The 25,461-nt window shown below is 35.9% G+C and overlaps 1 non-coding gene and 1 pseudogene across 1 annotated transcript; one reads left to right on the top strand and one right to left on the bottom strand.

Moving 5' to 3' along the window:
* The first annotated feature begins 5,134 nt into the window (after nt 1-5,134).
* On the top strand, nt 5,135-5,237 carry LOC132365600 (U6 spliceosomal RNA). Its single transcript, XR_009503131.1, has one exon. It is a non-coding gene; the product is annotated as a U6 spliceosomal RNA (small nuclear RNA).
* Nucleotides 5,238-24,440: 19,203 nt separating this feature from the next.
* Nucleotides 24,441-25,089, bottom strand: LOC132365144 (nucleoside diphosphate kinase, mitochondrial-like; annotated as a pseudogene).
* Between the last annotated feature and the right edge of the window lie 372 nt (nt 25,090-25,461).

Here is a 25,461-nt window from a genome sequence, read left to right as displayed (position 1 = left end):
AGAAAAAGAGTTGCCAGTACCAAGTGGGAAGTGACAAGTGCCTGATGAGTGGTTCTAATCATTTTCTAGGGGAGGTCAAGTAGCCCAGTGAAGAGAAAGATGCTTGAGGATTTCTAAGGGAGGGGACTATTTGAATAGACTTTTAGGTAGGTAGGATTTTGATGCGTAGACCTGGAGCATATAAAGCAGAGGGAATTGTTCTAGCCAGCGACAAGAGGCCGGACACATGAGCCATGTGGAAAACAATGAGGACTCTTTCCTTAATTCTCAGTCACATTATCTTTTCAGATTTTAATGTCTAGAGTACCATGAGTTATCTTAGAATCAATTTCAGAAGAAACTTACCATCCATTAAGCTGTAGAGTAAGATGTGTACGAAATGAATGACGGACTCTTCAATCAATGGTGTTTCCTAGTCGAGGACTTGCAAGTCATCTTGACAAAATCAAGGGTGAATGAAGAAAAGGAGCAGAAGCTTAGACTCAACTTTTAAGTTGTGGAGAAATCATGAAAGGCCCTTGCATTACAGATTAAGCCTGTTGAGATTTTATTAGAAAGGCAGTCAGGAGCCACTGAAGGTTTCTGAAGTAAGAAGCAATAGGATAAGAATCGTGTTTAGGAAATTAAATTGACAGCAATATATAAGTAGGATGAGAGTAGAAAGATAGTAGGGAGGTAGAATGCTGAGAGGTGATTAACATAGTTCAGGAAAGAAACCATCTAAACTATTGATTTGGTTACTGAACAGCAAACCATCCCCAAATTTAGCAGCTTAAAACAACAACCAGAATTTATTCTTTAATTCTATATTTGGCAATTTGGACTGGCTCTATCTGGACAGTGCTTCTGGTCTTAGCTGGTTTTGGTGAATTATCAGAGCTGGTTGGTCTAGGATGGCTTCAGCTGGGATGACACATCACTGCTGCCATGTTCCTTCATCATCCAGCAGGCTAGCATCGGCTCGAGGACCTGGGGCTGGGAAGAGGTCCTGCAGACAGAGACGTGCCTTGGCTTCCAACAGGCATGGTGTCACTTCCACCTAATTCTGTTAGGCAAAGCAAATTGTAAAGTCAGATCAGATACAAAAGGAGGGAAAGCAGAGTTCACCTTTGATTCATTAGCTGCAAAGTCACATTGCAGAGGGGTGTGAATAAAAGGCGGGGTGGGAAATAAATATGGCCATTTTCCCCCAGCAATCTGCCACACACCCCAATTTATTTCATTCGTTGTTTTTTTTTGTTGTTGTTGTTTTAGCTGTTGTAATTTTTTTGTCACTCTATGTAAGATATAGAGGAAAAAGCCATTTTCTGGGACACACCTTATTAGTAATTTTTATCTAATTGTCACTGTCCTTGCTCAAAAGAAACAGAGCAACGTTGCTTTGTCTCTATTTTAAAAATCACCCATTCTATTCTGATGAGTCAGTTCTATTCTAATAAGCCTGAAACATTTGAAATGTATTACGCTATATTTAATACTATCAATGAATGTGGTTTTATGACTAAATTTGCCTTCTTTTTTTCCTCCTATGTTCAAATTACATTACGATAAACACATCATACTAGGCTTAGGAAGTAAAATGTATAAATCAGTGGAGCCTTATAAAAGATATTCTAACATGTTAGAAAAATATTTGGTGCTTAAAATATAGAAATTGCTTTTGATCCAGAATTTCACTGACCCACTCATTTGAGGATTATTTTTGTTTCATCTTTCTCACACCATTGGTAGGTCTGTATTTAAAGATCTTGATAAATCAAGGGAAATCTTTCTGATACATTTCATAGACCAAGAAGGGCAGGATAAAACATAATCAGTTGTCTTAGGAAAATTTCTCTTCAATGTGAACCCAAAAGAAATATGTGTTCCTTCCACATCTACTTTATAAATATCTGTTTCATGGAGATATGCCTCTGGTTTTCATCCAGTTGCCTTCTTGAAATTTAAAAATGTATATAGCATATTGTTAGAAGTATCTAGGATCTCATTTCATTAGAGTGAATATTCTCACCAGATTGTGTAACTTTATTTTCTACCTACCTATTGACTATGTTCCTCAACTTCCTGGCTACTGCCATTTCTCCAGTTCAGATCTTTATCACCTCTCTTCTGGACAAATGAAGTAACCCCTTAACTGACACCCCTGCTCTCAGTTTTGCCTGTTTTGCAATGTGCCTTTTGCTCCTTTGATCCTCAGAGTATTTCCAGTGGAGTGGTAGTCTAGCCAGATGTTCTTTTTTTTTTTAAATTGAAGTATAGTTGATTTACAATGTTGCATTAGTTTCAGGTATACAGCAAAGTGAGTCAGTTTTATATATAGTATTTTTTCAGATTCTTTTCCATTATAAGTTATTACAAGATATTGAGTATAGTTGTTATGCAGTAGGAACTTGTTGTTTATCTATTTTATATAATAGTAGTGTGTATCTGCTAATCCCAAACTCCTAATTTATCCCCCCCTTCCCCTTTGGTAGCCATAAGTTTGTTTTCTGTGTTTGTGAGTCTGTTTCTGTTTTATAAATAAGTTCATTTGTATCATTTTTTCTAGATTCCACATATAAGTGATATCATATGGTATTTGTCTTTCTCTTTCTGACTTACTTCACTCAGTATGATAATCTCTAGGTCCATCCATGTTGCTGCAAATGGCATTATTTCATTCTTTTTTATGGCTGAGTAGTAGTCCATTGTATATGTACCACATCTTCTTTATCCTTTCATCTGTCGATGGACATTCAGGTTGCTTCCACATCTTGGCTATTGTAAAGTGTAAAGTTCATAGCTATAGTGCTGCTATGAACTTTGGGGTGCATGTGTCTTTTTGGATTATCATTTTCTTCAGTTATATGCCTAGTAGTGGGATTGCAGGATCATATGGTAGCTCTATTTTTAGAAGTGTTCTTTAAAGGAAATGATCTGTACTCAAATAAGTTGTAAAATGCTATAGACCATACCTTCCATGCTTGCAGTCATAAAACCTGTTAGCACATTAAAACTTTCAGGAGTCCTGAGTAACATGAAGATAGTGATGTGCTTTTGTCTTCTTCCATTACCCATGATCACCACCCTGCTCATTCTGAAGCACCCAGTGCCTTAGGGAAAATTAGGATAATTATAGCAAGGATTTGAAGAGAAAGAGTCAATATTCAACACCCAACTTCCAAAAGGGGACTATGAAGATCATGGCCAGAAAGTCTTAAAATCCCAGGTTTATTGAGAGAGAATGGATTTATAAATTCCAAAAGATATTTACATATTAAGATCCAGGCTTAGTGGAATCATAGATAACTCAACTATTTTCTTTTTAAATTTAATTTTTTATTGAAGTATAGTTGATTTACAATGTTTTAGATGTACAGCAAAGTGATTCAGTTTTATATATATATATATATATATATATATTCAGTTTTATATATATATATATATATTCAGTTTTATATATATATATATATATATATATATATATATATATATATATATATATATATACACATATATTCTTTTTCAGATTCTTTTCCACTGTAGGTTATTGCAAGATACTGAGTACAGTTCCCTGTGCTATATAGTAAGTCCTTATTGCTTACCTATTTTATATATAGTATTGTGTGTATGTTAATCCCAAATTCCCAATTTTTCCCTCTCCCCATTTCCCCTTTGGTAACCATAAATTTGTTCTCTATGTCTGTGGGTCTATTTTGTTTTTGTAAATAAGTTCATTTGTATTTTTTATTAGATCCCACATGTAAGCGATATCATATGATATTTTTCTTTTTCTGTCTGACTTACTTCATTTAGTATGATAATCTCTAGGTCTTTTTACCAAAAATATTGACAGGTTATTCAGAAAGCAGTGGTGTATGAGGAATGCCTACCAGACAGAGAAAGGAACATGATACTTTTCATCATGGGAAGAGGAGGTATTTGGAAGGGATAAGTAGAGGATAAAGATGCAGCCTGGATCCTTCAGGGACCCAGTGCCTTCACCTCCATGGACCTTGATCCAAGGTGCACCAAAACTGTGAGGTGAAAACTCCAGGCAGGTTGAAAGGAAAGTTGAAACCCAAGGCGTGTGCATTCTCTTTACTGATGGCAACTCTGAAAGGTCACTGACTGGCAAGGTCACCTCTTGTGCCAATATAAGATGGCCACAGTGGAAGAGAAAAGATGATACACATACTTAGGCAGAAAAACAGCAGGGAATTTTATCAAGGGAATCTCCCTTTACAGATGTCTGGTGTGGAGGGAATTCAAAATTCTTCCATGATGCCACTGGGCAACTGGAAATAGTTGATACCTATCTGCTATGGTTCACCACAGTAAATGACAAGGTGATCCCATTTGAAAAACAGTAAAGCAGAAAGACATTTTCGCTGAAAAGCAGGGGATTCAGAGTGGTGATGGGATGCTTTCAAGGCTTTGATTTTCCTGGGAGAACAGGCAATGAGTTACACCTTGAGAAGCAGATGCAGTCAGAAAAAAGGCCACTTCCCAGATTTAGGTGATCAGGGTTCAACAAGAGAACACCCAGAAATCATTTAATTCCAATTCCAGACACCATTTTGGAAAGGAAATTATGGGAGACAATCTGGAGGAGAAAAAATGGTTTGAAAGAGAGTTTAAACTTTAAATTGAGTGAAAAGATTTTAAACTGGAAAAGATTGAGTTACCTGTAACTGGAAAGTTTACATTATTATTTTCTACCCATCATTAGAAATGGAGATTATAAAGGAATTTAGTTATATAGACATACCATAGAATTTTCTACAAGTGAGTTGTAGGTCTAAACCATCTACTCTATTACAGAAATAAATCTGATTTCTCTTTTAATCCAGAGTCCTCCAAGTTTATTTGTCCAAAAACATATTTTTAAAAAGTAAATACATTGCATTTTCTCTCAGAACAAGTATTGGATGGTATATCCTTTGGGAAATAAGGTCCTATGCTCTTATTAGAGTTATCTCTTAAAAATAATCTCCTTTCTTTTAAAATCAATCTTGTTATTTATTTGTTTTAAAAATGCTTTTTGGATTTCTTACATGTTTGAGGCATTCTTCTAGGTGCCTGAACTTGAAAGATGACTCAATCCTAAATTCTGACCTCAAGAAAACCACAGATTTGCAGAGGAAGTATGTACTTGTTTTGACAACATATATGCTAATATTAGAACAGTACAGAGAGAACTAGCAGGAACCTTGTACCCGGACTGCATGAGAATTTATGAGGGGTTTCACATTTTTCTCTTTAAGGGTTTATACTTTCCCTTTAAGAGAATGATCAAGGCAAGGATATTCTCTCTCATCATTTCTGTTCTACATTGTAGTAGAAGTTTAAGAAAGTGAAATAAGGCAAGTAAAAGGTATAAAGATTAGAAGGAAGAATTAAAACTCTTAATATATGCAGATGACATGATTATGTGGTAAATCCTGAAGAATATACAAAACATCTACTAGATGTAATAGTGAATTTAGCAAGGTCATAGTATACAAAGTTAATATACTTGAAGCAAAGATTTAGGAAATAAAAGTTTAAAAGTTCCGTTTAAAATAGCACTGAAAACATAAAATATGTAAGGATAAATGTAGCAATAGATTAAAAACCTCTACACTGAATCCGCAAAAGATTAATAAGAAAGAAATCATGAATAAAGTGTGAGATGTACCATGCTAATGGATTGGAAGAGTCAAGGTTGTCAAGATGTCAACTCTCCCCAAGTTGTACAGATTCAGTATAAGCCAAATCATAATCTCAGCAAGTTTTTTTATTTTTGGAAATTGACAAGCTATTCTAAAATTCATATGGAAGTGCAAATAACCTAGAATAGTGAAAGTAATCTTGAAAAAGGAAAATAATATAGGAGGGCTTACATTTTTAACTTCAAGACTTACTTGCTATGAAGCTACATTAATCAGGACAGTGTGGTATTTATGAAAGGATAGTTAAAAAATGGAATAGAGAATTCATAAATACATCCACACTCACATAGTCAATTGATTTTTGACGGTACTGCTGGGGAATGTCAATAAATGATGTTTGGACAACTGAAAATACACACATGGAAAAAAATAAACTTTGGCTTCTACATCATGCCATAGGTTAATTTGAGATGGATCCTAGACCTAATCTTACAATCTAAAGGTATAGAGATTATAAAAGAAAAACCTAAGAAAATATCAAGAAAAATATCAAGAAAAATCAGGAAAATATCTTCATGACTGAAGATTTTGGGAGAAATTATTTTCAAACATATTTGCCAAAAAACAAATAATTTGTATCCCACAATTCAATAACAAAAAGACAAACAATTCCATGAAGAAAAACCTGAACAGAGACTTCACAAAGGAAGAAATATATATGGCCAATGAGTAAATGAATAAAAAGTTCAACATCATTAGTCAGCAGGGAAATGCAATTAAATCACAAAGCGTTATCACTCCACACTTAGTAGGATGGTTAAATTAAAAAAGACCAATGATGCTAAATGTTGTCAAGGATATGGCAGCAAGCAGACTTCTCATACACTGATGATGGAATGTAACACAGTGCAATCAGTTTGGAAAACTGTTAAGTTTTTTTCTTCTTCAAGTTGAGCATATATCCTCCTATGATCTAACAATTTCACCCCTAGGAATTTACCCAAGAAAAATGAGAATATATTTCCACGCAAGACTTTATGGGAAATGTTCATAGTAGATTTATTCATACTAGTCCTAAATAGAAAGAACCCAAATGCCTACAACAAAAGAATAAAGAATTTTGATATATTCATATACTGGAATAATATTAAGCAACAAAAATGAAAAGCTCTTCACTCATACAATAACATGAATCTTTCAGACAATATACTAAGAAAATGAGGCCAGAAAGAAAACAATGTACACTGTAAGATTTCATATGTATGAATTTTTAGAAGACGGAACACTAACTTACTGGAGCAGGGTATTTACGAGGAAGAGGGAAGAGGGAACTTTCTACAATGATAAAACCTTCTTTCTATGTCTTCATAGCAGTGTGAATTACATGGATGCAGGCATTTATCAAAATTCATTGAATTGTACACTGAAAATTTATATATTTTACTGTACACAAATTTGACAATAAAAAACCCAAATATTAAACTGTACTTAGTAGGAATGAATTTCACAATGGACAAACAATTCTGAAACAACTCTCTGTGTGTCCTGTGATTGAGCAAATAAGAAAATATATTAATGAAAATGGGTGCCAGATTTTCCTCTGTTGGAGTTGTAAATATGGAAGGGAGGCAGCTAGAATAAATAAAGAGATGTGTGCACTGGAATTGGAATTATCAGGTAAATTCATCGTTTTTAATACATAAATACATAGATACAGAAATGTGTGTGTGTGAATTTGCTGTTTTCCCCTAGCTCTGAACACTGAAAGAGGCTGCAAGCAATGAAATATGAATAGCAATGAGCACAGCTAGTACTCAGATACTGGCTCCTAAATACCATTCTCCACTGAAAGGTACCAGGGCTCTTTGGAGGAAAGATTAACGCTAGACCTAAAGCTTAAAAAAAATACAAAACGAGTTGTTCAGGGAAGTAAGAATGTACTCAAAGAATATTGGAGACATATCAAAAGGACAGAAAAGCCTGATGTCCAAAATCAGGAACAATTTGAATATCATATACATAATGCTAGAAGTGGATTATAATCCATGGAAGAAAATAAAAATATGCAAGTCCAAAAAAAAATAATAAAAATATGCAAGTCCAACGTGATATAAAAATAAAGGAATGAATAAATACGTCAGGTGGTGGGGTGGGGGAGGAAAGGACAGCGAGGGGAAGGCAGGTGTCTCCGTTGGGGGGCACGTCTGCTTTTCCACAGCCTTCCCTGCTGCTCTTGCTTCCCCTCTGCTTGGAACAGCCTTCCTTGTCCTCACCAGCTTGGTGTCCGCTTCCCTCACACCTCTTCAAGGCACAGCTATATGTTATCTCCTTTGGGAAGGTTTCTTGGATTCTTAGAAGCATCTCAGTGAAGGAATTATGACCATTTGTTGTCCAGCTTGCTTTTTATTCTCTCTTTCTCTCTCAGTGTAGGTAGCAGCAATTCTTTTTATATTTTGTAGAGCTCTCTTTTCTCTTAGGTTTATGTTGTGTTCTACAGTCCTGTTTCCATCTTCCCCACCCCCACTGGTGGGCACTTAGGTTTTAACTCATTTTTTTTTGATGCTTTTCTATGAAGGATGCTATAACATGAATTGCATTATATTAAATTGTATCCCATCAACTGGTGGTGAGCTATGAAAATGAAAGTAATAGGGGTCAATTAAGTAAAAAAATTAGTTTACCTTGATGCCAGCTGTGAAAAATGCGTAAGACTGGCTGGGAGCCAATCACAGAGGCCCTGTAAGGTACATCCTTCCACCTGCTTGCAGAGAAAACCTTATTCAAAGGAACAAATATCAGCCGATGACTGCAGTTCTTCTTCTGTCCTGTGATTCAGAGATGGCTTTTGTTTTGTCCTCTGACTGGACAGCTCTGAATTGGGTTCCCTGACAACAGATGGCTCTGTCACTCGTTGGGCCAAACGAATCACAGTGATCCCCACAATGATGGGTGTAAAGCAGCCGCGGAGGTATCAGGATGCCTGCTCACCCAGGACCAGAAGGAAACCTTGTGCTGGACTCCAGGACTCCCTTCCCCTTTCCTTGGCTCTTGTTGAAAATAAACTTACAGAAGCCACACAATCCCTTCCCCAATCCATCATTCTTTCTGAAGATTAGATGCAAAAATAAGAGCCAGATCAAAAAGTAGAGCCCTTCTGAGGAGGGTAGGAATTCCCCAATGTGGGTTAGACTTTAGGGCTCAGGCCAGTTAAAATACCAGATAGAACATGTTACAGGTGATAGCCTCTCTGCTGCTCACGGTGCTACAAGTCATTAGACAGTTTTGCCTTGATGGACAGGCACTGTAGCCCTAACTAACTCAGCTGGTTGAGCCTGGTCACATTACTCTAATGACAACTGACTTGCACACTGAGGCTAGAGGAGCACCTGTCTGAGACAAGACCCCAGGAATATACAGTTCCTGAAGGTACGTACAGCCCCGGGGAAAGAAGACCATGAGGGGCCTTGGGAAACTAGCATTCCCAGTGTTTTTCTTTGTATTTTTAGAGGCTTCTTCAGATCTGTTTGCTAATATTTCATAATCATAGGAATTACTATATATTGTAAACATTTAATTATAATTGATATCTATATGGTCATTTCTAATGTACACAATGGGATCAGATCTTCAATCTCAGCATATTCTCATTATAGGGTCATAAGTATATAATACTTATTATATTTTAATATAATAATTTCTATTTTATAGATGAAGAAACAGAGACTTGGAGAGATGGAAACATTTTCTATTATAAAAGGAAGAGAATTATGTAATAATGGGTTGAAAATTAAGGTGTTATTAACAGAACTCTGAGCGGCCAGTAAACTGTATCTTGAGTATTTAAAGAAAATGTAATAAAATAGAGGGGAGAGGCATAAATGGGTGTTATTTGGCCAACTGTGGCAAAGGTGGGGATAGGTTAACTCCACACCCTATTACCTATAGGATTTGGACTTGAGACTTTCCAGGATGTTGCTGTGCTCTGTCCAGGGAATGGAGATGTTACTGGTGGAATGGCAATTTCCTCGGGCCTTGTCCTCTCAAGGGAAAGAATTCAGATGAGAGACATAGAGCAGTTCCAAGCAGCAGGAGTTTTATTAAGCAAAGCAAGAGTACACTCTGGAGAAAGGATGTGACAACAGGGCTGTCTGGAAATCAGAAGCAGCAGCAGTGAAGGTAGGGTTGGGTGCTTTAGAGTGGTGGTCCCTCCCCGCATCCTACCACATTTGACTGACAAGCTGGCAGACCATTTTAGGTTATATATCCTTTCCCTTAGTGCGCGGGCGCTTACCCATAAGCACCCAAGGAAAACCCACAGCGCGGAGCGGGGCTGGGCGGGTAAAAAATACAATGCTAATGTATTACAAATATGATATAATGAACCCCGGGTTACTTTGAGTCACCTTTTAAGTCTTGGTGAGCCTGAGCCAAACTGTGCTGGCCGTTTTATCTTGCTTGGTCCTGATAAGCCTGGGAACTTAGCGGTGGTCCTTGGCTAGAAGAGGGAGGATCTCTGGGCATGCTCTGATTCCTAGCGTCCTGGGAGAGATGACTCCACCCAGGATGGGGCGGGACCCGCTCATGTTTGACTAGCTACCTGGCAGAGATACTCCTCCCCAAACTCATCCAGATATGTTGCAGGATCTTGGGACCTGGGAGAATGGGGACCTTGATGAGACTGTAAGTGACTCAAGGCACTTCTGTCATGTTAACAAAACCATTTCCCAGCTCATATCCACGTAGGATACGATTCTGTTCTTTCCTCTGTAATTCCTTACTCCACGTTCAGGCATTGATGACTTCTCATTTAGTACTGATTACTTCAAGGGAGGAAAATGCACTAAACCTGGAGAAAAAGGAAAGTTTGGACTTTCTGAAGCCCTATTTTAGGCTCAAGATAAAAAGAATTAGAATAAGAGATCAGTTTTCAGTTTTTCCTAACATTGAGGGTAAAGACTTCATGAAATGGGAGAATGGTGAAGAAAAGGGGGAGAGTACAAAAGAAAATTGATAATGATGGATCCCAGCAAAGGGACCTTGAGTCTTTCACTCTGCTTTCTCCATGCTTCATCTCCCACTATGTTTAATCCTAGAGGGTATAATAGAATACCCAGAGAATTTGAGGATTTGAATATAAATTAAAACTATGTAAATTTTCATAAGATCACCCAGGATGGATGTAAGACTTAAGTTTCCCTGTGCCCAGATGGTGCAGGAGCAGAAGAAATCTCTATGATAAGGCAACAAATCAGAGAATATTTTACTCTGAGGTCAGCCTATTGTCCTGCGGCCCTTAAAGAAGGGGGTTGTGTGCTGGCTTAGGCAGAGAGTGGGTCAAAGTTCAGATATTTGGGGGGAAGGAGAGAAATTAACCAAAGTTTAGTTAACAAGCATTTTTTTCTCATTGATCAGTGAGGACAAAACAGTTCAACTAATCATTTATGAGGCAAAGAATGGGAATTTGGAAGGTCTGTGTCTCCCTTGTCACAGGTAATCCGTGAGTTTTATCTAAGTCATACACGGAAGGGTGGTTCTTTGTAATAAGCAGTTTCCCAGAACAGAAAAGGATAGGGGTATTTCTTTAATCTTTGCTGTTTTCCAGGATCACAAGGCTCCAATAAATTTCAACATTTTCAAAGGACACTGAGTAAAGCATGAAAATGGTCCAGTATGGTCAACTTTAAGACTTACACTTGAACTTTAAAAATGAAGCAAAAGGAGGAAAAAGAGGAGGAGGGAGAGGAGGAGTCACCACTGCAGCAGCATTTAGGGAAAAAATTAAAAATTCCTAGTAGAACAAAATACTGGCCTTGTATTTCTTCTTATCAACATTCAATACAAAAGGCTGCAGAGCAACAACATACCCTAGTAAAGAGTATGAGACAAAGATTATTTAACTACCAAATTTTTATTTTATCAATATATATATAAAGTCTATGAACAGTTTTGGCCCTGCAAGAACTCAGAGAATATTGTCCTATTGAACCTTTCTGCAGGGTTCAATGAATTTTGGCCAACTAAAAAGTAACAAGGTGAACAGTGGCAAAAGGGCTGAAAATAAATATGGAACATGTTCACCTGTAGAACCTAAGCAAAAAAAAGTATGGAGGTTGAGATGTCAGAATAAATATAATGTGCCTTGACTATGTAGAAATTATATAATAAAAATTGGATATGCAAGGGAGAAAGGGGGTCAGAAGTTCAACAAACTCATTGTCTCGTTTATTAAAAGTAAACACAATTAGTAACTAAAGTCAGGAGAGAGAGAAGAAGGAATAGAGGGAAAAGGAAGAGGAAGTATCTTAATTTTTAATCATTATTCATAGCAGGGAACTTAGAGATGTAGTTAAAAGAAGTACATGACTAAGGGTCTTATATAAATATTTATTATTATAAAGATAACAACTAAAGAAAAAACTCATAATTTGAATAGCAGAAAAACAACACACAAAAAGCACAGGAAATAGACTTGATAATGAAAGCCTTTAAAATCACAAAGAAAAGGTAGTACAAATAACATCATGGAATAAAGACAAAACCTAATTTTTATATCAATAACTCACCTATTAAAAGGTTTAACTTAACTTTTAAAAGAAGAGAATTTCCAGGATGGATTACACAACCCAATTCTATGCTCCATGGCATAGACTCATTTAAAAATTACTCCAGAAAGGCTGAAAATAAAATAATTAAAAAGGATAGACCAGAAACTACAAACAAAAATAAAGCAGGGATTCCAGCCAAACTGCATCAAAAAAGAAAACCTAATAGTGCAGAAGTGTGTAACTCACAGTGGGCATAACACAGTTATGAATATCTACACACCAAACATTCATATAGTATAAATTACACGTGATAGAAGCAGAAATAGACAAAAAGCACTAGTGGGAAACATTAATTCACCTCTTTTGGTCTATGTCAGGTCAAGTGAATGGAAATAATTAAGTATATAGAATATTGAAATAACATAAACAATAAGGTAGAGCTAATTGATAAGATAATTATGTACCTTATTAATTTTGAATTGGCGTGGGAATATTTAGGAAAATTGGCCACATATTAGACCACCAGAAAATCCTTAATCTATTCTGAGTTAAAAGTAAACAGGAATCTCAGATACAACCTTCTTTAATCCCCATGCGATAAAACTAGACAACAAATAGGCCCTTTTATCTAAAATTAGTAAAAACATTTTCTTAAAGTCTAGGTTGAAGGATAAATAAAAAATGAAATTGCATCATATATAGGAAAAAAGTAATAAAAACAGAATCTATGGGAGGTAGTTAAAACAGGGTTTAGAAGATTCACAATCTTAAAATACTTAAAGTCAGTAAAAAATGGAGTCATGAATAGATATCCAACTCAAAAAAGTTAGAAAAGGGAAAATGAGATAAACTGAAGGAAAGCAGAGGAAGTTTGGCAGATTGAATGTTGGTCCCACTTGTTCAGCTCTCCCTGTATATGTCCTCTACCTCTTGACTGACTGCTCGGACGTGTGGCTTTCTTTGGCAAATGGGAGGCCAGCAGATGGGATCCAAGTAGAGGCTTGCAGTGCGCTTGTGCAGAGAGCGAGGCCTCTGTGCTTCTGCCATTGCCATGAAATAACTGGTCTCAACTGGCCCGCTGGTTTGGGCAGAGAGTGAGAGATACACAGAGGAGAGCATCACAGGCCGACTTGTAGTATGGAACAGAGCTGCTTCAGCCACCAAAGCCTGGAGAGGAACTGCCCTGGCCACCACTGAAGTTCAAGAGTGAGGGACTGCCGTGAAGGTCTTGTGGTTGTTTGCTTTGTGGTATTACTATGACAACATGGATTAATTAATTAGAAAACAGGATAGCGGTAAATTTTATTTATGTTTTTATTTTGGAAATTAATGGGAAAGTAAACATAAATGGCTTTAAAACACATGAGAAGACTCTCAATCTCACTTATAATATGAAAAAATACTCATTAAAACTACACTAGAACATCTTTTGTTAACCACTAGATTGGAAAAATTGAACAGTTTGATAGCACCTTTCATTTGCAAAGGTAGTGGACTAGATATGGTGAGGACAGATATTGACTCAAACAGATATGATTTCTAAGGGTAATTTAGCAATATTTGTCAAAATTATAAATACTTTCACTTTTGACCCAGCCATCATATTTCTACTATTTATTTATTTTGCACACTTGTACATGTGCAAAATAATGCATGCAGATTGCTATTCATGCAAGATGATGCATGCAGCAGCTTTTCTAATAGAAAATGTTTGGAAATCACTTGACTATCCACCAGTATTGAACTAGTTAAATAAATTATAATATATAACTTTACAAAGGGATATAATGCAGCTGTATAAAAGAATGGGGAAACACTTTGTATAGGTATATATAAAGGTGACTAGGGTAGATATATGCTAAAGGTGTGTGTATATTAATATATTTTTATATATTCATATGTTTATTTTTAAGTAAAAAGTGGTTTTCTAACAATAGGCTTTAAAAAGAAAAATATGTATTTATCATACAATATTTTGACTATAATAGGGAACATAAGAATCCGTGTGTATGTATTTATTGGCTTGCTTACAAATATAGTAACATTGGTGGAAGCACCAAAACCAGTAATAAAAGTTATCTGTCAGGGTATGGAACTCAGGATGGGGACTGGACATGTAAAGGCAAAGGTAGAAGAAAGAAAGGCTCTCACTGTATATCACTTTATATTTTCTTTTCTTTTTGAACCACAAGAATGTATTATCTATTTAGAAAGCAAAAAACAAAAAACCTCAGTGAAGAATAAACATAACAACCAGAAAAAAAAAAAAAAACATTGCTGGGGAGGGGGAAATACATCAAACAACAACAAGCTGACTAACAGATGAGTGTGAAAGAGGGAAGGACAAAATCAGTCTCATAAGCTTTGACATATTGTGTAGTTTGGGGATCAAAATCTGGTGCCCCACTGGCTGAATTTAGCCCACAGATGTGTTTTTCCTGGCCAGTACACTATTGTTTTAAAATGCAAATCTTAGTGTCTATGTGAGCCCATACTTTTCAGTTAGCTGTGGTCACTAGCCATTTATTATTTTGTACCAGACACTGAAAATCATTTGAGTTATAATCTCTGATTTAGTCACTTGTGACCAGATATTCTCATCATTGGCTGTAGGCACCATTACCTTCTCCAGATCAATCTCTAAGAGACTTTTCACTGTAGGAGAGATATTAGCTCCTAAAACTCAAACTTTTAAGTGATCCTCTAACCAAGGTGAGAGATAATCCTTTCAAATCTACTTCCTCAGGAGTTAGGGGACCTAGGCAGGTTGGGAAGGAAAATCTATGTTTCTACCACCTGTAACATATTTGACCTGTTTGTGAAAAGCTTTTCATAAGAGAACCAAATGTTCCCCTTAACATTTACTTAAAAAATTAGAAAATGCGTTAGTAACATCCTTATCTCCCAGATTTGCACAGGAAAGGACAACATGACCTTTTAAATATTCTTTTTTAGTTAACTCTTAGGATAAAGATTGAAAAAAGAAATTGAGAATAAATATTGGAAAAATATGACTGTTAAACAGCCAAACCTGGAAGAGTGGGTCCCACAAAAGGGAAAGTAATTGATAGATGAATAATACAATGTGTAAAGATGTATTAGTGTTTTCATTATTTTGTACTATTTCTATTCAGTTGGAGCTGATTTCCATAGTAATATAGTTAGCTAAAAATCTGCCTTTGTATATAAGGTCTCCACAGAAAAAGCAAATATGAAAATGGCAATTTTTAAAACAATATCCTTCTTTTTGTTTAATAAAACTAATGTTTTCAAATCTGCTTTTATTAAAACACGATAAATACCATCAATTTTTGACATGAAATCTTATTATATACTGTAAATATTTATCACTTTCTAGGGGGAAGATTATGCAGTAGATGACTTCTCACTGATTCACTCATAAAGCTGAGTTAGAAGTGAAGCTTCTTTTTATTTTCATAAAAATAAAAGGGACTCAGAATTTGACATCCATTCCATTTGGACCAGATAATCAGACAAAGCACAGATGGTGCACTTTTCAAGAGCATTTTTTTTTAGCATTAGAAAAATTATAAAAATAATGCTAATATAAAAACCTTCAAGGTAAAATAAATGGAAAGCAGACAATAATGCTACTGCAGAGATCACATCCTCTACTGTTCTGGGATTTATTTTCTTACTAAAGTATGATTTATACTGTTCTATGTTTATAGATCTGACAAGAAAATCTTTAGAATCAAATAATGGCTTAAGGTAGAACACAAGACACATGTATGGTCTTGATGTCAACCAACCCAGGGCTCCCTGGAGACCAAAATAGCTCAGTCATTGGTCAGATTTCTACAAACTTATAGATTCTTGGTCATTGATCATTGATGTCAACAAAGTTATAGATCTTTGGGGTCTGACATAGATTTTGAGAGCCTGATGACAGCTAGAAATGCACGTACATCTAGAAATTTTTGGATTTAAATTCAAGTGAGTCACTGACCTTCAGAAGTGCTCCCACTAAGGATCCACGGACCACTGGTTAAGGGTTTCTGAAATAAATGATCTCTAACATACTCCAAACATTTTTATCCATTTATTATTTGGTCACTTACATTCCCATTCTCTTCTCTAGAAATGTATGAATCATTGTCTACTCTGATACTCAAGATTTAAACTTGATTCCATCATTAATAGTCTTTTACATACAATACTACCTCTTAGTTCTAGTCATAAATGTGTAGTTTCAAACCCACTCCTGGAGACAAAAGAGAGTTAGAATTTATTAATTTTATCTTTTCTTCTTTCTGAGCTAATAATGATGGGAGAGGGGAGAAAGGTGAGATTTTATCATATTTACTGAGTAAATAAAACTCAACTTGTTCCAGACTTCAGCCTGGCATGTTAACTTTTGGATATTTATCCTTTTACCTCAGTGCACAAGTTATCCTCTCAGACAGTACCACATAATAGTTTGGTGTTTCTTTATTGTACCTGGAAAACATTTTTTAAAATTAAATAATCTATGATCAAAACATTGACAGACAAAACCAATTAGGCTTAGAATACTATTCTTTATTTTTATTATTAAATGCTTACTTCATTTTTTTAAAGTATTATTATTGGGTAAAAAAATGTTAACATCTCAAGAGTTCTCAAAATTATTCTGATTCTTTTATGATCCCCTTTGAAGCTCAGTTTTTTTTGTGTGTGTGGATGCAACTTGCAGATGAAATTACTCATGTGCAATTAAATAATTTTTCCTTTAAATATAGTGGCTTTTCAATACTCAAATGATGTATTTTTAAAAGGGACTAAATATCCACATTATGAAAGCAATTATTTAATTATTCTGGACAAAAAACCCCATAAAAAAATAGCAGCAAGTATAACATCCCAGACTCAGCCAAAGTCCATTTCAAATCCTGGTCTTTTCTGTTCTTGGCCATCATGCTTATAGCATTCTGGTCAGACTCCAGGACTTTAAACATAATGAACTGTATTGGGCTTGAACTTGGTACCTAGAGTATCATTCTCAAAAAACAGTATCCTTGAATGTGTTATGGGGAAACTGGGTTAAGACAGCAAACTGAGAGCACATATCTAACTTCCCCCTGTTCAACATTTGATTTTTTAAAAGAATTAAATAATTACTATGTTTAAAAAAACTGTCAGTGAAGCAGAAATTTCAAGAAATTCTTAAACAAATACAAAGGAGATAGAATTGGATACATGGCAATAATTGAAGGTCAAGACATATACAGAAGCCTGGACAGTTGTTCTATAGACCTTCAAAGCTAAGAGTCAAAGATTCAGTAGGAGGAGGGTGCACAAGGACAATGGTGAATGTGATAAATTGGGGAAATATGTCCTGCATGCCTGGGTAGCTTACCTTTTCCCTTCTGACCTGGTTCAGTGGGGCAAGTTAAAATAGCAAGTGATTGGGAGAAGCTGATAAGTATCCAGGTATATGACAACTTTCAGGAGGACCTTAAAATCTTCCACAATCAGAATTACAGGAACTCTCTAGCTGGGAGTATATCTTATCCCACCCTTATATCACTGTCAGAGAGATAGCTATGAATCAGGGTAGTTAAACAGGGTAATTCTCCTAAAATTTTTTTCAAAATAATAAGAGATAACATAATATTTCTGATAAGTCATATTAGTCATAGAATAGAAATCTAAAAATTTCAAGAGAAATTCCATCTAAATTTTGAAATTGTAATAGAGGAGAAAAAAAATGGAGGAGAGGAAATTATTAAGAACAAGAGGATATAAAATAATTTCAAAGCTAATAAAATAAAAGATTTTTTAGCTTTTGAGGTAAACTTAGTATGAAGCAGAATGTATGCAATAATTTCACTTCATGGGAGAAATTTTAGAAAACACTGAGGATAATGAGAAAATTTAGTTTCCAGAAAGATAAAAATAGGTTTTCTACAAAGCAATGAAAATCAAATTGACATCATGCTTCTCATCAAAAACCATGTATATTAGAAAACACTGGAGCAAAAGGTTGACTATTATGAAGGAAATGATTTTGAACCTAAAATTCTATACTTCATGTAAGTGTCATGAAACTTGAAAGGCCTACCAAAGACATTTAGAATTAAAATATCGAAAAAAATTTGCCACACATAAACTCTAAAAAAATCCTTAGAAAAAGACCTTAAAGATAAATATACATATGTACAGACATACGTATACACAATAAAATCATAAGATACAAAGGGCAAACAAACTAGGAAATAAGCAAGCAAAATTTCAGTCCAAAGAAATACATAAAACATTTAGTTAATTCTAAAAATTACTTATGCACAATCTAAAAAAATAATAACCTAACCATCTGGATCTCAAATCCCAGATGATCTCGACATGTAATGTGGCAGGGGCTGGGAGACTAGAAGGAGGTGATAGGGACAAATGTTTAAAAAAGATGGGAGAAAAAGACAAAATGAAAAATGTGAGAGTAAAGATAAGACACATAAAGACCTATTCTAGAGATTCAACATGCAAATAATAGAAATCTCAGGATAAGAGATCTAAGAAGATGTAAGAAAAAAATTATTAAAGGAATAAGAGAGGAGAAATTTCCAGTACTGAAGAATGACATGAGAAAAAGACTCATGGTTATTCCAGAAATCTTCCGTTAAAATCAGCAAGTAAACCAAGAGAGAAGAAGACATGGATCTGGAGAACAGTCGATAGTGAGTTGTCTAAAAGTACCAATGATGATGAAAATGATAATTAATATCTATTGAGCTATTTAATACCTGCCTAAGAAATCTACATTAATTATATCATACTATTCTTCCAAAAAATCTAAGTAGTATTATTTAAAGTAATTAAGGAAATATTTAAATTAGAAATTTCTAAACCTTATATTTATGTATATTTGATGGATCAAGAAACAGAAATAAAAATAACTATCAGAGTTATGATATTACTATTAGAAAAAACTAAAACTGTAATTATAAGAAATGTCATCTGGAGAATGGGGAACATAAAGTCAGGAGATTTTTTTTCTCAAAAACCCTTCTGTACTACTTGATTTGTTACTAATGTATGTATTAATTTGATAAAAACACACACATACACACACAAACAGAAGCAAAAAAAGAATAAAAATTAAACCATTCAACAACAAAAAAAGGGAAAAAAAGAAAGTGTTATAAATAGAAAATATTAAGTATGGTTACAGGAATAATCCCAACATCACAATAAATGTGAATGTGATAAATTTCTCTATTAAGGTACATGCTCTCTGGTTAAAAAGAATCCAGCTATTATCATTTGAAAGTGACACACAAAAGTAGGTACTCATCTTTTTGTGGAACATTCATCTTTTTTGGACAGCTTTCCTCTTTGGAGACTCTCCCAATTATAAGTCTCTCATCCACAGGATAGATATTCCCAGCATCCCCTGAGATTATGGCAGATATATGTGACTAACTGGGAAGTGAGAAAATAACCCTCAATCTTTGGGCATTGGCTTTTCACAAAGATTGGCTTTGGCTTTTCACAAAGATTAATTGCAGTCTGGCATCCAGCTTCTAGTGGGATTTGTGAGATTTGGGTGTCTGTGCCAAAAAGAAGCAGCACTTCTATTCTTCAGTAGTATAGCCATTGCATTGTGGCTTAGTTTTTCCTGTAAAGTAATCCTTGAGCCTGAGTATCTGGTTGTTCTCTGTGAACATTCTTTGTGAGCTATTTAATACCCTTAAATAAATTTCTATTCTGCTTAACTAATTTCCAACTAGTGTTATTTTCATCTAACAACCCTGAGATACACACACCTAAAAGTAAGTGATAAAGAAAGATCGTGTAACAAGATGCTAAAATGGTTTTAGGTAAATCACTGACACCATGCATATTACATTCCAGGGTGAGGTGCTGGGTCAGGATGAGATTTTCAAAGGAGGTGACCAAAGTCCAATTATATGACCATTCCATCCTTCGCCCAGAAGAAAGGTATAAAAGGGTTGGATTTACAGATGAGATATGTAGAGAATTTTTGGAGAACCCCACCCCACAAATGAAAAAGCCTTCAACAAGACCACTCAATGAACTTACTATGTGAACCCCAAGAATTTAGGGGACCCAGTGTATCTGAATCCATCCTGGGAAATCTAAATGGCAAGAGATGAATTTGTTAGGTGCTTTAAGGATGGAGTAAAGGAACAGGTTTTGTAGTATGGCCTATACTTCTGGAACTTATCAGAGAAAAGGATAACGAAGTGTATTCTGAGGGTTCAACTGTGGGCCATGGAAAAGAAAGAGCTGGCATGGAGTCATTTTAGGTCCATCCAAAAGGACTCTGGAGGAATGGCAGACCATATACAGAGAAACAACAGATATTACTGAATTCCTGTAGATCCAAGAAAGGGGAAGTAACCATAAAATAGAGACAGATTTGCCCGCATCAAAGAAAATGTACCTGAGAGAGTCTCCCAAGATGGGCCCACAACCATGCTCCAGGAAGGAAAGAATCAGATTTAAAGATCTTCTGAGTCAACAGAGTTCTGTTGGTAGATCACTACAATAGTACTAGTAAGTCAGAAATTTCCTGCTCCCTTGCCTCTGTCCTCTCCCTTTACTTCAAGTAAGAGACCATCAATAATATGACAGAGGAGCATGAGTAGAAGGGCTAGAAGGAGAAAAAGTAAAGAAAGCCCCACTTTCTGATGGCAGGCTTCCTACCAACTCAAAGCCTGAACTGGATGAGAAGTAACAACTATAAGGAGATTGAAAGTTGTCTCCTACACACAGAAATGGACATCTAAATGACTAAAATCAGACTGTGTTTGAAACCTGCAGGATCAAAGATTTTACTACTGAAGAAAATTTTAAAAATATATGGTGTGCCTGAGTTTTCATCCAGGAGCAGGGGATACCTTAAAATATATTTAAAGGAATATATAGAGAAAAGAGTTGTTTTGTAATTATATCTCAAGAGCCATATTTATTTTTGATATTTCTATTACAGCTTTAAATGAGGACAAGAAAAAGATCTATCTGACAACTATTAAAAATTGGTATGTGCCAATTTTAGTACCAGAGAAAACAGAACTTGAGGTGAAAGGCATTAAGTGAGTTAAAGTCATATTGGTAAAAAGCAATATTCATCAGGAAAATATGAGTTACAAACCTCAAGGCACCCAATAGCATAACTTTAATATATATTAAACTAAAACTAATATAAATTCAAGAAGTAATTGAAATAGATGTGTAAGACTTTATATATGCAAAATAATTTCTATTCCACTCAAAATTTAATGAAATACACCCCCAAATTGACCCTCTATTAGGCTTTGAAGAATACTGCAACAAATTTCCCAAATCAGAAGTCATGCAAGCCGGATTTTCCAGAAACAATACAATTATGCTCTTCTAAATATCTGTGGTCATAGAGGAATCCAAATGTAAATTACATGTATTTAGAAATAAATAATGACAGCAGTGTGTGTATGTCTGTGTATTCATATCCTATAAAATGGTACATGGGTGAAAATTTCTAATATTAAGTATATTTGTTAGGAAGCCATAAAGAAATGGATTATGCTTGCATTTTAAGAAGGTAGAAGAAAGACAATAAAATATACAAAAAAGTAAAGGTAACAAGAGGGAAAAAGAATTAACTATATAGAAAACAATAGTATAAACCAGATCATTAAAACAAAAGTTGATTTTTGGGAAAGTCCAATAAATACAGTCTTTGGTAAGCCTGATCAAAGAAATAAGAGTAAATTTCACAACTTTTGACAAAGGCATAATCTCATGCATCCATCATTATAATACCATACAGAATAGATTCACCACCCTAAAAATCTTCTGTATTCCACTTATACATATCTTTATTCCCCTGAACTCCTGGCAACCACTGACCACCTTTATAATATCACATTGAGTGTTTTTACTACCCTAAAATTCTTCTGTGCTCTACTTATTTATTTCTCCCCACCCTGTTGAATAATGACCTATTCATTGTACCCATAGTTTTGCCTTTTCCAGAATGTCATATGATTAGACTCACACAGTCTATAGGTTTTTGGCAAGACTGTCTTCTTTCACTTGACAATATGCATTTAAGTTTCTTCCATATTTTTTTGTGGCTTGAGAGCTCATTTCTTTTATGCTAAATACTATTCCATTGTATCTATTAAAGAACTTGGTGCTTCCACGTTTTGCAATTATGAATAAAGCTGTTATAAATATTTCTGTGCAAATTTTTGTGTGAACATAGTTTCAACACATTTACAAAAATGATTGGAATTGCTGGATTGTATGGTAAGCCTGTGTTTGGCTTTGCAAGAAAGTCCTGTGTTATTTTGTATTCCTATGAGTGTTTCTGTTGCTCCACATTCTTGCTACCATTTAGTGTTGTCAGTTTTTGGATATTAACCATTCTAATAGTTGTGTAATGGTATCTTATTGTTCTTTTAATTTGCAATTCCCTGATGACATATGATGTTGAACATCTTTTTATAGGCTTATTCGACATCTGTATATATATATATATATATATATATAAATGTATGTATATATATGTATATATTTTGGTGAAGTGTCTATTCAGATCTTTTGCCCATGTTTTAACTGGGTTCTTTGCTATCTTATTGTTGAGTTTTAAGAGTTCTTTGTACATTTTATATACAAGTTGTGTTTTTTTTATCAGATGTGGGTTTTAAAAATATTTTTTTCCTAATTTGTAGTTTGTATTTTTATTATTTTAACAGTATCTTTCAAAGAGCAGAATTTTTTTTAAAATTTATTTTTATTTATTTATTTTTGGCTGCATTGGGTTGCTGCTCGCAGGCTTTCTCTAGTTGTGGAGAGTGGGGGCTACTCTTCATTGTGGTGCACGGGCTTCTCATTGTGGTGGCTTCTCTTTGTTGCGGAGCATGGGCTCTAGGTGCGTGGGCTTCAGTAGTTGTGGCACACGGGCTCAGTAGTTGTGGCACACAGGCTTAGTTGCTCCATGGCATGTGGGATCTTCCCGGACCAGGGCTTGAACCCGTGTCCCCTGTGCTGGCAGGCAGAGTCTTAACCACTATGCCACGAGGGAAGTCCCCAGAATTTTTTCTCCTTTAAAAGAAGTCTGACATCAACTTTATTTCTTTCATGGATTGTGATTTTGGTATTGTTTCTAAAAAGTCGTCTTTAAACTCAAGGTAGATTTTATCTACCTATGTTATCTTCTAGAAGTTTTATAGTTTTGCATTTTACATTTAGGTCTATGATTCATTTTGAGTTCATTTTTAGAAAGGTGTAAGGTCTGTGTCATATTTTTTCCATGTAGATGTCTCATTTTTCCAGTACCATTTGTTTAAAAGATCATCCTTTTATCCATTGAACTGATTTTATTCCTTGTCAAAGATCAGTTAGCTATATTTGTGTGGGCCTATTTCTGTGCTTTCTATTTGTCTATTATTTTACCAGTGTCACACTGTTTTAATTACTGTAGCTTTATAGTTAGTCTTGAAGTCACATAGTGTCAGTCTATAGACTTCTTCAATATTATTTTGGCAATTCTGCGTCTTTTTCTTTTTGATATACTATAAACTGAAGAATCAGTTTGTCAACATGTACAAAATAACTTGCTGGGATTTTGTTTGAGATTCCATTGAATCTTTAGATCATACTGGGAAGAACTGATATCTTAACAATATTGAGTTTTCCTTTGCCTCCTGGATCTGTCAGTTACTGATAGAGGAATGTTGAAATCTCCAACTATAATAGTGGATTTGTCTATTTCTCCTTGACATTCTGTCAGTTTTTGCCTCATATATTTTGATGCTCTGCTGTTAGGCCCATACACATTAAGTACTATTATGTTTTCTTGGCAAATTGACTCCTTTATCATTATGTAATGACTCTCTTTATCCCTGAAAGTTATCCTTGCTTTTGAAGTCTGCTCATCTGCCATTAATATAGCCACTTCTGCTTCCTTTGATTCATACTAGGATTGTATATCTTTCATCCCTTTACTTTAAAAATTTTTCACAGCACAGTGAATTTTAATGTTCCCTCCTTTGGGGAATGAGAAGTGGCAAAGCCCACATTTGGAAACACTCAAAAAGTTGTCTGGCACTTTGGTACAGAAAGGATTTGGTCCAATTTCTTTCTAGTTTAGGATACGGAAAGGCAAATAAAGTTGGTAGCTCTAGCCACTCTGTTCTGGGGTGAGGTTGAAGGTGGACAGGAAAGTGGTCTGAGACAGATGGGCAGAGCATGGGTGTGAGCGCAAGTTCTTTCCAACAGAGGTAGCTGGTCCTGGGTGGATGTTAGGGAGTCACAGCTGCCTGAGGGTTTGGGCTGAGTAGATGTTGCTCTGGTTGCCTTCCTCTGCCCAGTCCACCATCCCTGCTCCTGAACCACAGATGGATCTCCCTCTGGGCCCCTACACAAGGCACCGGCCTGGATGATGTTCCCACAAACTCATGGATCAGCCCAGATCATTTCTGGGAGCCTCATTTTCCCACCAGTCCTCGTGTGTTAACCCCTCTTGGTGTCTTCTGATGTGGAGGCTGAAGTCTCCCTGGAGTCTTCCCTGATGGTGCCAGGGGCAGCCTCGGCAGAGTTGCTGTTTCCTCTCATGGCCCTTGTGGTAGAGACTACATGGGGGTCTTGCCAGACCATAGGCACCAGGGGCCAGAGCTCATGTAGCTGATGAGGGCTGGGTAAAAGGGCTTCCTCCTGGTGGTGGTAGGCCTCAGCCAAGACACTGTCTGGTGCCTGCAGTGTCTTCGTCCCCACCAGCCCGAGGACCCTGCTCGCAAAGCCCTGGATCACAATCCCAAGGAGCCACCGCAGCAGCCCATCTGGCTTCACTTTGACCAGAATCGCTCCCAGGCCCAGGCAGGCCCTTCAGATCTGGGACACACAAGCAGGTGTGGCCAAGGACTGGCAGGCTGTACACCAGCCTCCGCAGCCTGGTGCATCCCATGAGAGGCTGCCCACGAGGCCTGGGCACTGGCTGCTGGATGAGCGCGGCAGGGAACTCGCCCCAGCCGCTGGAGCCCCCCTTCATCCCTTTACTTTTAATCAATCTATTTTTTTTTAATAATTAAAGTGAGTTTCTTACTGAGCAGTCATGTACTTTTTCATCTACTCTGACAGTTTCTGTCTTTTACCATTTAGACCATTCACATTTAAAGTGATTATTCATACCGTTGGATTGATGTCTACCATATTTTTAACCCTTTTTTACTTGTCACACTTATCCTTTGTGACTTTGTTATCTTCACATTGTTTTCTACTTTTTCTGATTGTAAATCAGCATATGATTCCATTTTCTCTCCTCTCTTAGCATA

The sequence above is a fragment of the Balaenoptera ricei genome, chromosome 4 (genome assembly GCF_028023285.1).
Source record: "Balaenoptera ricei isolate mBalRic1 chromosome 4, mBalRic1.hap2, whole genome shotgun sequence".
In the NCBI taxonomy this organism is placed as follows: Eukaryota; Metazoa; Chordata; class Mammalia; order Artiodactyla; family Balaenopteridae; genus Balaenoptera; species Balaenoptera ricei.
This window is presented reverse-complemented; position numbering and strand designations above follow the sequence as displayed.